The sequence below is a fragment of the Podarcis erhardii genome (genome assembly GCF_964252035.2).
Source record: "Podarcis erhardii genome assembly, chromosome: 9".
Classification (NCBI taxonomy): Eukaryota; Metazoa; Chordata; class Lepidosauria; order Squamata; family Lacertidae; genus Podarcis; species Podarcis erhardii.
This window is the reverse complement of record NC_138512.1, coordinates 71743087-71761454: the sequence shown is the minus strand read 5'-3', so window position 1 is coordinate 71761454 and position 18368 is coordinate 71743087. Positions and strand designations below refer to the sequence as shown.

Here is an 18368-nt window from a genome sequence, read left to right as displayed (position 1 = left end):
GAATGCCGTCAAAAAAGAAGAAAAAACTTCCTCTCTTTTCCAACACATGAAAGAAACAGGACACGAAATTAATTTTGCAGATTCCAAATTGCTCTTTAACACGGAACATCACCACAAGAGAATAATCATGGAAGCCATCGAGATAGAGAAACACCCTCACAACATGAACAAGCGTGACGACACATCCCGCTTGCCAGACATCTGGAAATTAGCCCTCCCCACAAAAACTGACACCAGATCCAGAGGCACACAGAACGCCAACACCAATCAACCACACCAGACCCAAACCCAGACCCTCTCCACAGATGAATTACAGACACCATCCAGTAGCCAATCCATGGTGGCACCTCCGGATGCTGCACCCCCCTGCAATCCCTACACAGATCTGGCTGACACAAGCCACAAAACCACAGCTCGCCCCTATACACGAAGCCAAGCCAGAGCACAACTAAGTACAGTACAGCCATCTTCTCAGGAAAACTCTTCACAAAGTTCAAGAGGTCAAGACACAAAGACTTTAACAACTAATCCACACCTAATGACCCACCTAAGTGGTACTCAGGATATCACTCAAGAAATCACTCAAGATATCTCTCAAGTAATTAAGGAACAAAAGAAGAAAAGGCACACTAGCCTGGGAACTTCCTCTCTGCCCAGAACATTGGAGGCTATACACCACACCCCCTCTACAGTATTTATAGGAACTCAAACACTGAGATCCTGCTCTGTTCCAGTAACAAGAAGCCGAAAGCACCAGCCTGAAGATGACGAGTGAGACCTCGTCGAAACGTCGCCTAGACACCCCAACTTTTACACGGGAAGACACCCGAGGACACCAAAACCTGCATATATATATATGTATATATATATATATATATATGCAGGTTTTGGTGTCCTCGGGTGTCTAGGCGACGTTTCGACGAGGTCTCACTCGTCATCTTCAGGCTGGTGCTTTCGGCTTCTTGTTACTGGAACACCCGAGGACACCAAAACCTGCATTCCTGTACCCGTGAAAATCTACGAAAGCATATATATATATGTATATATATATGTATATATGTATATATGTATATATATATACACGTATATATATGCGCATCACAAGACTGATCATAGCTAGTGCTGAAACAAGAAGAGATGCCATTTGTGCATCAAAATTTGATATTCGTAAAGTTTCTTATAAAACTCAAAGCCATGAAGCACATGTGGGTAGAATGATCATCGCAGATTTTCAGATGAAAAACACAAAACAACATTTTTTTCTGGTGAGGGAGGGGTGGAAGTCAAAGTTTTTAATTTATTTGCAAATCCCAGTGTATCTGGGTACCCCAGTGGTACCTCTCTGGGCCGGGGAAGGACAAATTAGTCTATTTATAGCCTGCACCACTTTTGCATGTTTTTGCCACAAGAAAGTAAAAACATAAGAGTAGGAGGCTGGATCAGGCCAATGGCCAATCTAGACCGGCATCCTTTTCTCATGGTGGCTGCCCAAAGGTCTGTGGGAATCAGCTTCAGTGGGGTGTCTCATCTAGGTGCCATGAGGGAAATCTGAGTGTCCCACACCAGCTGCACCTTTGTCCCAAAACCTGCCCCAGACTGCCCAAAGAACACCTGGGACAAAGACATCTCGGGGGAAAAGTTAAGATAGACACAGGAAGGTTCGTTGAATGATAAGAAGCTGCCTTAAATCATGTCTATGCTCAGCGGCGTAGCGTGGGTTGTCAGCACCTGGGGCAAGGCAAGTAATTTGCGCCCCCTAACCCGGGGCATGGCAAGTAATTTGCGCCCCCTAACCCGGGGCATGGCAAGTAATTTGTGCCCCTAACCCCTAACCTGCCGCCACTGCCAGCTTCTTCTTGCTGCTGCCTGGGCTGGGGTATTTACAGTAAGGTAGCCACGGCGGCGGCAGCGGGTCCGTGTCAGGTGATCTGAGGTGAGTTGCCGCTGGCGCTGCCGCCCAAACGACGCCGCTTGCCCGGAGGAGGAGGGCAGAGATGCGAGGAAAATGCAACATGGCCCAGCAGCTGCCGCAGCAGCAGCTGCTGCAGCGGCAGCGGCGGGGCTGTGAGGAGGGGCTGCCTGGCGCGCCCTCCGCGGCCCTGACGCGCGGGGACCGCGGTGAGCACTGAGAGCCGCTGCCTGCCGGACGCCTTCAGCCCGAACGCACGCACAGCTCGTCGGTTCCGCGAGACATGGGGCTCTGCTACAGCCTGCGCCCGAGACTCTTTGGTGACTCCGGAGGCGGCGAGCGCCCCCCCCCCAAGATGTTGCGCCTGGTGCAGCCGCCCCCCCCTGCACCCCCCACGCTACACCACTGTCTATGCTGGCTGGCTGGCAGGGTCTCTGTAAGGTTTCAGACATCTCCTGTAAGGTAAAAGGTAAAGGACCCCTGGATGGTTAAGTCCAGTCAAAGGCAACTATGGGGTTGCGGCGCTCATCTCATTTTCAGGCTGAGGGAGCCGGCGTTTGTCCACAGACAGCTTTCCAGGTCATGTGGCTGGCAGGACTAAACCGCTTCTGGCACAACAGGACACCGTGAAGGAAGCCAGAGTGCACGGAAATGCTGTTTAGCTTCCTGCCGCAGTGGTACCTATTTATCTCCTTGCACTGGTGTGCTTTCGAACTGTTAGGTTGGCAGCAGCTGAGACAGAGCAATGGAAGTGCACCCCATCATGGGGATTTGAACCACTGACCTGCTGTTCGGCAAGCCCAAGAGGCTCAGTGGTTTAGACCACAGCACCACCTGTACTACCTGTACTACCTGGAGATGCCAGTGGCTGAACCTAGAACCTTCTGCATGCAAGGAAGATGTTGTACTACTGAGCTATTTTTCTATTATTATTATTATTATTATTATACCTGCCCATCTGAATGGGTTGCCTCAGCCACTCTAGGAGGCTTCCATAACATACAGAAACATAATAAAACATCAAACATTAAAAAGTTCCCTGTACAGGGCTGCCTTCAGATATTGTCTAAAAGTTGTGCAGTTCTTTATCTCCTTGACATCTGATGGGAGGAAATTCCACAGGGTGGGTGCCACCACTGAGAAGGCCCTCTGCCTGGTTCCCTATAACCTCACTTCTCGCAATGAGGGAACCGCCAGAAGGCCCTTCTCCACTAAGATATGGAAAAGAGACAGCACGTTAGCCTAGGGCAGGGTTTCTCAAACTTGGGTCTCCAACCCCCATCATCCCTAGATACCAGGACCAGTGACCGGGAACGACAGGAATCGTAGCCCCAAAACACCTGGAGACCAAAGTTTGGGAAACGCCGGCTAAGGGTGTGCAAAGCAGACTGTGGCACACATCTCTGTAAGCTCTCCGCCCCTTGGAATTTGCCACCTGAGGCAGCTGGCTCACTCTGCTTCATGATAGGAGCAGCCCTGCCCTTCCTGAGCCAGCACTTTCCTTACCCAAGAATCTAATAACTGCATCTAGAATAGGGAGGAGTCAGCAGAGTCAGCCAACGTGTAGGGGAGGATGAAAGACCATTTAAGCATCCTTTGTTGGCTTCACATAAGGGAGAAGTTGGAGACCGTGGGGCAGCACAGCAGCAGCTTTTAGCACAAACACCTAAGCAAGGAAGGGAACAGAGAACCCCCAAAAGCCAGAGACTGAAAAGCCAGGAGCTTCCCTCCTTTGCCGTAAATAGGAGAGTCATCCACTCACTCAAAGGTTAGCAGCAGCGCAGGAAATGAATTTAGTTGGTATCACAGCTGGTGAGGGAAGGGGAAAACCTCTCTTCTTCGCATGCTGCATTTCCAATTAAAATTCACCCCCTCGGTGCCTGTTATTAACATTTTTAAAAAAGAAAGAAAGAAAGATTGACACAGTTTCTACTAATGTCACATTTAATGGCATCTGAAGCATGGCCCTCGGTAAGGTAGAGAAATTTGGTGAGGTTTTCATTTTAATTCACACATCCCAAACGTAAACACGAACCAAAATGTGCCCTCCAACTGGCAAGATAGGCTTTCACACTAGATCTCCAAATCGGACATAATAGCAGCTAACAATCATATCCTTGTAAGCATGTGGCGAGAAGACTAATGCACTCTTATGTGGCGCTGCCATGGTGAGTACCATCAACAGGCTGTGCTTATTGAAGAGTGGGATAGAGGTGAACCACTTAGCCCAAAGCTACAACATTTCCACAAGCTGCTGATTATTTTATAGGCTCCTGTCACCCTGATGGCACCGGCTATAGAGAGAGCCCTCCAAAACACATCATGACAATTTATATCGGGCTTCTTCTGCCCCAAGTAGGGCACCCGGAACAGCTTTAAAGCCGTATTTCAAACCGGAGAACAATATTAAAGCAATAGATATCTTGAAGAAAAACCACTTGATAGGTCAAGGCAGATCCAGCGGCAACTCTAGCTACACACAAGCTCAGCAGCCGTAGGTCAAGAAACCAGAAACACGACGATAAAAGAGAGAGAAATTGCTTTAAGAAAGCCATCCTGAGATATCTCTTGCATGTGCAAGCTGATGGATCTCCTAGGGGGCAGTAAGTTCCTCAGTCTAGGCACTGCCAGGGTTTAAAATTAGGTAACCACCAAGCATGTTTTGTGACTCCAATTGTGACCATGTTGAGATCTCTGAATGACAGGTTGGTAATTGACAGCTCCATCTGACTGGCCCCTCCAGCTTTCTAAAACAGGTAAGGAAAAGAGCTTATTTATTGCATGTCACTCCTTTTTCTTCAAGGAGTGCGTTGTTCCCCACTTCCTCAGTTAATCCCTACTATGACTCTGTGGGGTAGCTTAAAAGGCTGTAATTGGCCCAAAGTCACCCAGTGAGCGTCATGACTGAGTGGGGATTTGAACCCTGATCTCCCAGGTCCTAGTCCAACACTCTAACCACTACACCACCCTGACTTCCTCAAGTCCTTCTGCTACGGGGAAGCTCTATAAATTAAGTAGCTAAATAAATACGGGGAAAGCAAAATGTCACTTATAGAAGAATCTGAAGTATTTTCCTTGAAGACTGAATTCGTTTTATTCTGGATTGTTTTATTTGATGTTTTAATGTGCTGTAAAACCGCATGATTTATCAGCTACTTTAAAATGAGGCTGCATTTTAAATTGCATTTTAACCTGTATTTTATATTGGGGTTTTTTCTTCCCCCCCCCCACCTCTTTTCCCCCTATTATGTTTTTACTGTGATTTTATTGGTCTTAGCAGCCCTGAGCCTGGCTCTGGCCTGGGAGGGTGGGGTATAAATAAAATTTATTATTATTATTATTATTATTATTATTATTATTATTATTATTATTATGAAGATTTTGTTTCTTTAAAAAAATGAATAGAAGTAATAATAATAAATCTCATTGGGGGGGGAGGTGCCTAAATATTCCACTGTGGCAACCGTAACCTAGGTTTAAGGTGCCATTTGGAGATTAGCTTATACAGTGGAACCTCGGTTCCCGAAAACCTCTGTTGTCGTACATTTCGGTTCTCGCACTCCGAAAACCCGGAAGTAAATGCTTCTGTTTTTCAAATGTTTTTTGGAACCTGAATGTGTGATGCAGCTTCTGCTGAGTTGAAGAAGCTGTTGCAACCAAAGGGAAGCTGCGCCTTGGTTTTCAAACGTTTCGGAAGGCGAATGGGCTTCTGCAACGGATTTCGTCCGAGAACATTTGAGTTTCTAACACTGGGCACTGCTACCAAGAAAGCCCAGACTCATTTCATTGTCTTCCTCGCCTCACAGTCATGAAACAAGTCTCTCCTAAACACCAGGGTTCTCTGGGGGTTCAAGCAGGAGAAGACAGTTTTTCAGTTGCTGGGGAGAATCATTAACCAAAGACATCTTCTAATGCAGGGGTAGAGAAACTCAGACCAAGGGTCTGAATGTGAATAGCCTCCAAGTGTCCTGGTTTTCCAGGGACAGTCCTGGCATTACAAAAGCCATCCTGGCTTCTGCTTTGATCCCAGAATGTATCTGGTTCCCTTGCCAGTGCAGCCCTGGAGGAGGATGAGCCAGCGCTTGTTCTGAGTGCCTGTAGTGGCTGCTGCAAAGGAACTTCCCATTGCCTCTCCATGACCGCTGCTGCCAGCCTCCTCGCTTGGGCATTACAGTGGTACCTCAGGTTACATACACTTCAGTTTACATACACTTCAGGTTACAGACTCCGCTAACCCAGAAATAGAACCTTGGGTTAAGAACTTTGCTTCAGGATGAGAACAGAAATCATGCTCTGGCGGCAGCAGGAGGCCCCATTAGCTAAAGTGGTGCTTCAGGTTAAGAACAGTTTCAGGTTAAGAACAGACCTCCGGAACGAATTAAGTACTTAACCCGAGGTACTGTAAAGCCTTTTCTCAGGATGCGGAGGGTGTGTGTGGTGTGATGTGTTGTGGTTGTGGTGGCACATGCCCTTCTTCTGGTAGGAAATGCTTTGCTGGACAGGGGGAAATAGGGGGTTGAGGAGGGTCTGTTGTGGGAGGGGTGAGATATCCTGCATACCCTCCAACATTCCTCAGATGAAAATGTCCCTATTTTCATCTGAGGAATGTTGGACGGTATGGATGTGATCCCACGTTGTCCTGTTGCCATATTCCTAGAAGATTCAAGACACAAACTTTGTTGAGGAAATGAAACTCAATGTTGTTGAGCAATAAACCTTAATATCCCAGACATTTTGCAGATTTCCCGAAATCGGTGGTTAATTCCCAAACGTCTCTGGGAAATTCCATATGGAAGACCTTTTCTACAAGCCCCCCTCAAGCAGCTCTTGACCCACTAGTGCTACCCTGAAACTGGTATTCAGGGACATACCGTCTCGAACAGATCTTAGCCTAGCTGGCTAGAGCATGGTGCTGATAATGCCAAGTTTGCAGGATTCGTCCCCATATGGGACAGCTGCATATTCCTGCACTGCAGGGGGTTGGACCAGATGATCCTCAAGGTTCGTTCCAACTCTACAATTCTATAATTCTATGCAGTGCTTTTTTATTTTAAAAAAATGTTTAGGGGTACAGTGGTACCTTGGTTTGCAACCGCTTTGGATTACAACCGTTTTGGATTACAACCATGTCAAACCCAGAAGTGCATGTCCCTTTTTTTGGATTACAACCCATTTTTCTGGGATTACAACCCATTTTTGGGGGGAGGCCCCATTGGCAAAAGCATGCCTTGGGTTACAACCTGTTTTGGACTACAACAGGACCTCCGGAACAGATTATGGTTGTAAACCAAGGTACTCTCATTTTCCCCTCAATACTGGCCCTCAATGAAGCCCAACTTAGAGTCACAAAATTTTTAAGGGAATGTGTTGCCCTGCGTCCCCCCAGAAAATAGCACTGATTCTGTGCATAAAATGCATTACAATGGACGCTCAGGTTGCAAATGTGATCCGTGCGAGAGGCACATTCACAACTCGCAGCATTCATAACCCGTGTCTGCGCAATTCGGGGCTTCTGTGCATGCACAAAGCATGATTTAGCACTTCTGTGCATGTGCAAAGTGCAATTTAGTGCTTCTGCGCATGCACGACCTCCGAAACCCGGAAGTAACCCGTTCCGGTACTTCTGGATTTCGGTGGTCCGCAACCCGAAAAAACACAATCTGAAGCGTCTGTAACCCAAAGTATGGCTGCAATAGCCTTATGCTCCATGGCTTTGCCTAATTCTCTTTTGAAGCCATCCCACTTCTGGTAGGAGCAAATTCCATGGATTTAACTATGTGCTGTGTCAAGGACGACTTTCTTTTGTCCGCATGGAAGCCTCCAGCATTCAACTTCATTGAATGCCCCCAAGTTCTAACATGATGAGAAAGGGAGGAAAACCTCTCCCCAGCTCTATGTCCTGGGCACACACTGCTGGCATTTGAGGGCAAAGTGCCAAAAGTGCCCATCCAGGCATGCCAAGATGATGGCGAACAAGCACACCGGCTTGCCCCTGCAATGGAGGGGGGTCAGTGCCGCATGGTGTGTGCACCTGTTGCACAACGTGCTGGTGTCACTCACACATGCCGTGCAATGTGCTGGTGCATCGTGGGCGTGTGCTGCAAAATTTTGAGGGGGCCCAGCCCACTCTTTGAAAATTGGGTGCCCTAGGTGGTGCCCTTGATGGCAATAAAATGTATTACCTGCCCTTCAGGTGTCAGGTGAGGAAAAGAAAGTCAAAAGTGCCACCCAAGCAGAAAGACGTTTGTGTTTCCTTACAATCAAAGAAAAAGGAAAGCATTTTTCCCCTTATGTATAAAGTAACAAAACACAAAGGTGCAAAACAACAGCAACAACAAAACAAATGCAGAAAGGAAAGAAGGAGGCAGGTTGTCTGGAATTACAAGCTCAAAGAATGAGGCTTAAAAGTTCTCACACAAAGGGTCCAAAAGAAGGCAAACTCCAAGCTGAAAGATGGAAGTGGCCAAATCAACCTGCTTCCTGGTGTGTGGATTTTCTACTTATAGGTAGGGAGCTTTTCCACAAAGGAGCCATACAGAATATAATATAATACAATACTATTACATTCAGCATGAGGTTCCAGGCTCTTATGCAGGGTGTGTGTTTCCTTTTAGAAAAATGAGGCACAGCAGAGACCGTGGTGTCTTTGCGATATCTAGTTTATTTACACATATATACAAACCAACCCATTGCTCTCAAATGTTGTTCTTGTTCTCTCTCTAGCTCATGGCTTACTAACTGCCATTGTAAAACACTCTCTCCGAAAACATATGCACTTTTCAGGCTAGACTGCTCAGACAAATGAAAACCCAGCTAAATCTCTCAAGCACAGAGCAACTCTGATTATAAATGAAGGAAATGTCTTATTTGCATTGAAAACATTAACTCTGTCCTAATGGAAATGTGCACAAACTCGTTTTCTAACAGACAGGCTTCGGAATCTGATTGCCTGACATTTTACATAGGAAGCTCTTCTACACCAAGTCAATTCAGTGGCCCATCTAGCTTAGTAGCACTGTCTAAAATGAGCAACTGATCTTTCAGACCACAGGTGGAGAGATCTAGCTTAATGCATTGAGTGCTGGAATGCAAAACAAATTTTCTGGATAGAGAAGAAAGCAATAGGGAATGGGACACAGGAATATTGAATTGGGGTTCAAAAGGACCTTAACAAATTGGAGAACTGGGTCCAACCTAACAAAAAAATAATTTCAATAGGGGCAAATGTAAGGTTTTGCACTTAGGTTGGAAAAACTAGCTGCACAAATATAAGATGGGGGGAACACCTGGCTTGCCAGTAGTACATGTGATAAGGATCTCGGGATCTTAGCAGGTCACTAGCGTAACATGAGTCAACAGTGTGATGCAGCAGCAAAAAAAGCTAATGCTATTCTAGGCTGCATCAACAGAAGTATAGTGTTCCAAGGAAAATAATAGTCCTGCTCTGTTTTACCTTGAGTAATGTGCCCAGCTTTGGGAGCTACAATTTAAGAAGGATATTGACAAAGTGGGATGTGTGCAGAGGAAGGCGATCAAGATGACCAAGGGTCTGGAAAACAAGCCTTATGAGGAGCAGTTGAAGGAATTGATGTGTTTAGCCTGAATAAGAGGAGACTGAGAAAATATATGATAGCCATCTTCAGACATCTAAAGGGCTGTCGCAAGGAAAATAGAGCAAGATTGTTTTCTCCTGCTCCAGAGGGTAGGACTCAAACCTATGGCTTCAAGAAAGGAGGTTCCAACGAAACATCAGGAAGAACTTTCTGAGAGTAAGAGCTGTGTGACAGTGGAACAGACTCCCACGAGAGTGGTTGACTCATTTCCTGGAGGTTTTTAAGCAGAGGTTGGATGGGCATCTATCATGGATGATCTAGTTGAGATTCCTTCATTGCAGGGGTTGAATGAGATGGCCCTCAGTGTCCTTGCCATCTCCACAGTTCTATGATTCTATGCCAAGTGAGACCATCAGTCCATCTATCTCAATACTGTCTACACTGGCTGGCAGCAGCTCTCCAGGATTTCAGACAAGGTTCTGTCCCAGTCCTGCCTGGAGACACCAGGAATTGAACATGGGACCTTCTACAGATGCTCTACCAATGAGCTACAGCTCTGCCAGTTGCCCTTTACCCAATCAGACCATTGGTCTCTCCAGCTCAGTATTGTCAGTACTGACAGCACTGACAGGCAGCATCTCACCAAGGTTTCAGGAAGGAGACATTTCCAATCCTGCCTGGAGATGCCAGAATTAAATGCGGGAATGAAGCTTCTCTACCAATGAGGTGCACCCCTTCTTCAATCTTAGGCATGTCTACGCCAGTTTTCTCCCTAGAATAACGCAGCACAAACTTGTGAACACCACATCTCTTTACCCAAAACAATCGCTCAGAAGCTCACACAGCTAACCGAGGTTCACCCAGCAGAGGTTTTTTTGCTTCACCTAAAACAGATTTTTCTCGATTTCCAACCACCTTCAGTGGACATGTTTTCAGTACAAAACAAAATCAAGCGAGATCTTTCGAGCAGCAAATGTCCCCAGAAAAACGGGTCCCATTACTGAAAGAGAAGCATCTTTGAAAGGAAAAGCTATTTCACACCCTTATGGTGTGAGTTGCCTGTGTACATCGATTCTGATTCATTCTGTTTTTCAGGCTCACTTCTTCTCACCCCTGCCTTTCCCTTCCTCCTCAGCCTCTTTGTTTTCTCCACACCTGAAATTCAGTTTGTAGGCTCCTTGGGGCAGAGACCCACCTTCATTCTTACGTTGCTTTTAAAAGAACCTCATAAAATGATGGTGACATAATCATATGCAATGGTAACTGGCAATGGCTAGGGAGATTTGGGGACAGAGTTAAGGGGATTTTCAGATGCATCAGGAATATCAACAGCCTACGATCAATGAAAATGTGGTTATTCAATACCTCCTTCCCCAAGAAGGGCTCCTGTGCCTGCAACACAGAAGTAGGAAGGCTTTGGCCCTCCAGGTGTTGCTGAACTGCAACTCCCATCAGCCCTACCTGGCATGGCCAATGGGCAGGAATGATGGGAGCTGTAGTTCAGCATCCTCTGAAGGACCACATTTCCCCAAAGATGCACATAGGTCCCATCAAACACCTGTGGGACTTTCATCCAAGTAAAATGGGATGGTTGGAGAAAAGTGCTCATCCATGCAGAGTATGGAAATATCTTCTCCACCTCCTGGTCCTCATGCTACTTAAGCAGGAACCCTTTTTTGTCAAAAGCAGTTTTGTCCCATTGAACACAACAGGTTAAACCCGATGAACTTTGAGGTTTCACCAACTCATGGATCCTAGCCTTGCAAAGGGTTTCCTTCATCCTCTAGCCCAGCAGTTCCCAACTGGTGGTCCAAAGACCCCTAGGGGTCCGCAGCACCATTCACATAACAATAACTACCAGAATTTTCAACAGAGGGGTCCATGGCTTCGCTTTTGCAGAACATGGTGTCTGCAGTACTTAGCTAATTGGGAGCCACTGCTTGAGGCTGTATTGGAAGTGTTCAACACCTCAATCAGCATCTGACACCTTCTTGCCTCCTGTAAGACCTCCCTCCACAGAGTCAGGTTTATTTCCTCTGCGTTCTTTTGAGCACACAGTTTTATTAACCGTTGTACTGCCATCGTACCCTCCCTGTACTTCAAAAGGGGATTCCATGTATGCCCTCAAAACATAGGGGAATGATAATCTCATCCATCTTGATTTGAAAGTTTATAACTCCTAGACAAAACAAAAAAATTCCTTCCAGTAGCACCTTAAAGACCAACTAAGTCAGTTCTTGGTATGAGCTTTCGTGTGCATGCACACTTCTTCAGATACACATGTATCTGAAGAAGTGTGCATGCACACGAAAGCTCATACCAAGAACTGACTTAGTTGGTCTTTAAGGTGCTACTGGAAGGAATTTTTTTGTTTTGACTATGGCAGACCAACACGGCTACCTATCTGTAACTATAACTCCTAGAGTACTGGGTGTGGCCTACTCCCAAGTAAACAGAAGGTAAGGCTTTCAAAGCAAGCCAGGGCTTATCTAGTATGTTAGGGGGAAAGGCTGTTATTTTATCTAATTCCATTGTTGCTTTATCATGTTTTGACTATCCCCATTGAGATTTTTTAATTTTTACTTTGTAAGCGTTTAAGAGTGTAGGGTGTTTGGGGTAGTGTGAATGCTTGAAATAGAACAACCCCACCCTCAAAGCCTGACCTCTCAGCACAGAGTCTCTGGAAATAAATAAATAAAAACAACAGTACAGTAATGCTTTGGTGCATGCACAGAATTCCCTTCCCGCTAGCCACAGCCATTCACAACCAGGCGTCTGGGATAGCTCAGTCGGTACGGCACGAGCCCCAAGCTGGGCAAAAGATTCCTGCATTGCAGGGAGTTGGACGACACGACCCCCGAAGTCCCGTTCAACTCTGCAATTCTATGATGCGGGAGCCTGGACAAGAGGAAACGTTTAGATAAGCGATACAGGGAACCATCAGCCCCGGAACCTCTCCGTTTTTAGAACTCAAGAACGGCGTGAGAAATTAAGGTCTGAGTTGGTTCCTGATCTCTCTCCACCCAAGCCAGAATCCCAATTCCCAATCCAAATCCGACGACAACTCCAAACGGTTTGCTCTCCCGGGATCACCCCGGAAAAGGGGAACCACTCAACTTTCCCACCCTTCTTTAGATCCACTCACCGGGTTAAGGCAAAGCTCCCTACGGAAGCGGGACGCTGCGTAGGCAGAGGTCCTCCAAGTTCCCCCTGCTGGACGCGCAGTTCCGCCAAGATCCCCCGCCCTCCGGCGGTTCATGTTCCACGTGTCCCATGTCCGGACCTCGGAGCCTCTCGTGGCCTCCTTGCCCCTGGCGGTTTAGTCGAAGGCGCGTCTCTCTCTGTCTTCCCCGCGGCTCCTACTGCTGCAAGCGAGCAGGCTTCAGCGGCACGACGGAGTCAGCCACGCGACAGCTGTGCGCTCTGCGCTCTGCCCACTCTCGGTGGCATTTTTTAGCATCTTGTGAGAGGGGCGGGTCTGGGTGGAGTCCGGAGCCTCCCCCAGCCGAAGAGGCACGCCAGGAGGAGGAGAGGAGAAGCCCTGCCCCGCCCTCCTATTATCCTGATCGTCGGGTCAAGGCGAAGGAGAAGAGAGGCGGAGGTAGCTTGATCTGAGCGCCCGGGTCCGCTGTCGCCTCTCCAAATACGCGCCTGGCTTGCATCGGGTCGGAGGGGGATGGAGACGCGCGCGTTCTTGATCCAAAAGCGAAAGACCGTCGAACCTACTTGAAAAGAGTAGCCAGCTGCCTTGGTTATGAGGAAAGAGAGAAAACGTTTGACACCTGTGTGATCAGGTGTGTGGATCGCGCAGGATTCGCGGTGCCGAGCGCAACCCAATCCTGTCTTCTTCTTTGGGGATCACTCGTAGCCGAGTAAGATTGCCTTCCAATCCTGTACATGCTTACTCGGACGTAAATCTCACTGGATTTTTATATATATATATATATATATATATATATATAAAAGTTTTTGAATACAAATGCACAAATAATAAACAACCTTACTTATATCATAACGTGATTTCATCATTTCTTTGGACTCCCTCACGTCTCCCGCTCCCATTTACATCGTTAAAAGGTTTTTCCAAGCAAATTATCAACTTGTTTACGATCTTATATCCACTCATTTAAATATAATCTAGCAATTCTCCAAAAAAATTATGTTTTCTTTAATCTCACTTATCATCAAATTCAAATCTGATTTAGTGGTGGCCAATTTTTTATAATCTAGCATCCTTCTTAACATTCAACCAAATTACAATGTTTTTGTAAATACGTCTTAAATTTCTTCCAGTCTTCCTCAATCCTCAATTCCTTAAATTTCTTCCAGTCTTCCTCAATCCTCTCTTCTCCCAGGTCTCGGATTCTGTAAATCTCACTGGATTTAATTCAGTTCGATCAAAGGAAGGGTAAGCAGCCTGCCTGCCGGTGTTCCCTCACTTGCCTCGGCTCTGTAGACTTAGGTTGCAATCCTGTACCCAGTTACCTAGGAGTAAGTCCCATCGATTATCATTTTTTGGTAGCAACTTCTTATGAGTAGATATGCATAGCTTTGTTAAAACCTGGTCCTATGCATAGCTAAGCATAATGGGTGAACATCACACAAGATTGGGTTGGTGCTTGCAACCCTGCCTGTGTTTACTCAGAAGTAGGCCCTACAAAATTCAATAGGATAGGTGGGTTGCTGGTTGTTGCAATTCTATATGCTGTGAATAAGGGATGAGCCCTATGGAACTTAGTGGGATTTGCTTCGGAGCAACCATGGATAACATCACACTATTACTGTCCCATCCTAACCATTTTACTCAGAAGTAAATCCCATGGAAAGGGAGACTCTTTTCAATGTGTGTTTATGGCTGCAGCCTTAAGAAACACAGAGGACTGTGTATTTTCTGGATCCAAGATTAATCTTGTGTCTCTGCAGACATAGAGAGGTTGCTTTACCAGATGTGGACTCCAGTAATTAGAACCTTCACTTGTTGAATTCCTATATTTATCACCAACACCATCACTATATATCAGGGCTGGGCAACCTGTAACCTTGGATATATCCAATGCAGTCATTGACAAAGTTTCTAAAGCCTTCTCTGGAAGCAATCAGTTCAGACCTCTGGCAAGAGCAACTTGCCCCTCTGAGCCATAGTTTAAAACTTGAGCCTTATGACTCTCAGATTCTTCTCTGGATTATATTTTAATGTGAGCCAGAGAAGAAATCCAACCCCCTCACTGAAGGTCTGCAAAGGCTGGACGGTAATTTGTTGGGAGATGCTGTAGCTTTGGCTATTCTGCACTGATCTGGATGTTGTTTGTTTCTTTGTTGCATTTAGATCTCACCTTTTACTCCAAGGTGTGCAAGATGACATACATGTGTCTTGCCCTCCTAATTTGAACCCCACAACAACCCTGTGAAGTAAGTTAGGCTAAGAGGCAGTGACTAAAACCAGAGTCTCCTAGCCCTACACCACACTGGTTCTCATTGGAAGGTTACACTAGAAGGCCTCCAGCAAGCCGTATATTATTTCTTTTCCCCACCACTCGCTCTGCCTGGAGAACCTTTCAGTCTTGCTGCCTACTCCCAAACACCATCCCTCTATCTCAGGGGTCAGAAACCTTTTTCAGCCGTGGGCCAGTCCACCATCCCTCAGACCATGTGGTGGGCCAGACTATATTTTGAAGAGGAAAAAAATGAATGAATTCCTATGCCCCCAAAATAACCCAGAGATGCATTTTAAATAAAAGGACACATTCTACTCATGTCAAAACACCAGGCAGGCCCCACAAATAACCCAAAGATGCATTTAAAATAAAAGGACACATTCTACTCATGTAAAAACACACTGATTCCCGGACTGTCCGTGGGCCGGATTGAGAAGGTGATTGGGCTGCATCCGGCCCACGGGCCTTAGGTTGCCTCTCTATCAAAGGTCTGGAAACCAAGCCTTATGAGGAATGGTTGAAGGAGCTGTGTATGTTTATCCTGGAAAAGAGGAGACTTAGAGGAGATATGATAGCCATCTTCAAATATCTAAAGGGCTGTCACATGAAAGAGGGAACAAGCTTGTTTTTGCTTCCTCTGGAGCAGGGGTAGGCAAACTAAGGTCCAGGGGCTAGATCTGGCCCAATCGCCTTCTAAATCCAGCCCGCAGATGGTCCAGGAATCAGTGTGTTTTTACACGAGTAGAATGTGTGCTTTTATTTAAAATGCATCTCTAGGTTATTTATGGGGCCTGCCTGGAGTTTTTACATGAGTAGAATGTGTGCTTTTATTTAAAATGCATCTCTAGGTTATTTATGGGACCTGCCTGGAGTTTTTACATGAGTAGAATGTGTGCTTTTATTTAAAATGCATCTCTGGGCTATTGGTGGGGCATAGGAATTCATTCATCCCCCCCCCCAAAAAAAATATAATCCAGCTCCTCACAAAGCCAGAGGGACAGTGGACTGGCCTCCTGCTGAAAAGTTTGCTGACCCCTGCTCTATCTCAATGATATTCAAGCCCAACCACTTACCTGTCTGGTGCTGCAGTGGCCTGAGAAATGTACTTTCCCCCAAGAAGGCTGCTTTCCAAGGCGGCGGCTGGTCGTATTCCCACTGGTTAAGTGGGTGGTAAAGAAGAGAAGAGTAGATTTAGAGGATTGTTGCTGGGGGAGGGGCAATATGGATCTGGGGCAATAACATATTCCTCAGCTTAGCAAGCCTTCTAAAACTTTATCCTGCTTGCTTTCCTTCCCTGATCTGAATTGCTTTTCTGTATGTGTCATTGTTTTAAACTGCTTTTCTTTATATATCTTTGCTGTCATTATTTTAGATTGTTTCATATGCAGTTGTTTTTAACTGCTTTCATATTATACCTAACTAGTTTATACAAGTCATTGTGCTGCACATCGCTTTGGGATACGCTGCGGGAAGCGATTAATAAATGCTATGCATAAATAAATATTGCACAGCCAGAAGGGAAATAGCTTTGCTGAATTCAACTCTGGGACATCTCAGCTATTGATGTAAGCAAGTTTGCGCCAGAAAAAGAGGAGCAAATGGCTTTCATCAGAAAATAAGAAGAGCCTGCTGGGTCAGGCCAATGGGCCATCTATTCCAGCATCCTGTTCTCACAGTGATCAACCAGATTCCCGTGGGGGACCCTCAAGCAGGACCCGAGCACAAAAGCCATAGGCTATGAGATTAACCCCACTCAGTGGACCAGAATGTGGTCTAAACCCCTCTTTAAATCCATATCAATGAGATGGAGAGAACTCACTCTGAAACTCACCTACAGGTGGTACCTAACACCAAGGAAACGAGCGCTAATATGCCCAGCAACCAAACCAAAATGCTGGAGAGGGTGCACCTCCACAGGAACATATATACACATGTGGTGGCAATGCCCCAAAGTACAACTATTCTGGACAACAGCCATACAAGAAATATGTAAAATAACTAAGTATTCAAAATCACCCCAGAACTGGCCCTACTAAACATATTCCAAGACAATAATGCCCACTCATATCACAAAGAACTCATAACCCACCTACTCTCAGCAACTAGAAACATCATAGCCAGACACTGGAGAGACCTGTCAAGAGTAAGCATGGACCAATGGTACCAAATAGTATGGGAAACAGCCCTAGTAGAAAAATTAACCAATAAATTGAAACTGACACAGGGACAAATAGAAGACGATACCTTCACCCTGGTTTGGCTCCCCTTCATCACATACACAACCCAACAAGACAACAACAAGAATCCACCAACAGCATGTGAATCAATATGGCTAACATGATTCAAACACACACACACACCCCACTCACACATGAAAATAAAGCTCAACACAGCCAGTCACAAACGAGCAACTGCACCCTAGGCAAACCACAATTTCTCTCACCACCAAAGGAACACAAGTGAATAGCAAAGAGAACCTGCACAAACGACGACACAAAAACCCACACATACATTAAGCAAAATAGAAATATTGCCTCCCAACCCCACCCACCATGGCCCCCTCCACCTCTTCTCCCCTTTTTTCTTCCTAATGTAAACCGAATGTCTCAACAAATGAAACAGACCTATGGAAAATGTAACGTGAAAAAAGAGACGTTGCGCATACATTTGTAAACCAAGAAAACTTTAATAAAATCTTTTTTAAGAAAAATAATATTTTTTTTAAAGCCCTCCCCCTTCCTCTGGTTTCCAGCAACTGGTATTCAGAAGCATTCCTGCCTCCGATTGTGGAGGCAGAGCCTAGCCATCATGGCAAGCTCGTTTAAAGCTACCCAGGTTGGTGGCCTTCACTTCGGGGGCGAGTGCCATAGTTTAACTGTGCACTGTGTGGAGAAGTCCCTTTTTTGCCTGTCCTGATTCTTCCATCATTCATTTTTTAAAAAAAATATTTATTCAAGGTTTTTCAAATACAATATAAATGAACAAACAAAAGTGTTACATGTCATCACATATTTTCTTAATTCCTTTAGACTTCCCCGCATCTCCCGCTCCTGCGTTCCAAGTTATAAGCATTAAACCAGCAATTTATCCCCTTGTCTCCATTCTTTCTATCAGGTTTTCCATTATTATCTCTCAAATTTTAGAAACAATTTGTTTCAATCCTTAAAAGGAAAATTTAGTTTTAGCCTAATCATTATCTAAAAGTTTGTTTTTTCTTAAATTTAACTTATCTTCATACAACACTTCATCTATTTAAGTGGTGCCAAGTTAATTGTAATCAAGCATCCTATTTAGCATTCATACAATTTATAATATTTTTGCAAATAAATCTTAAATTTTTTCCAGTCTTCTTCTATCGTCTCTTCTCCCAGGTCTCGGATTCTGCCGGTCATCTCCGCTAGTTCCATGTAGTCTATCAGTTGCATCTGCCATTCCTGATTCTTCCATCGTTCAGCCTCATTGGATGTCCAT

The 18368-nt window shown here is 45.6% G+C and overlaps 1 protein-coding gene across 2 annotated transcripts in view; it reads right to left on the bottom strand.

Moving 5' to 3' along the window:
• NPFFR2 (neuropeptide FF receptor 2) overlaps positions 1-13119 on the bottom strand; it is a 48891-nt gene extending 35772 nt beyond the window's left edge. Inside the window, exon 1 of one of the 2 annotated variants that reach the window (XM_081877045.1) lies at positions 12604-13119. The gene's annotated coding sequence lies outside the window, so the exon portion shown is untranslated. The remainder of the gene's footprint in view (positions 1-12603) is intronic. The other variant, XM_081877044.1, reaches the window with a different exon arrangement.
• Positions 13120-18368: the final 5249 nt, after the last annotated feature.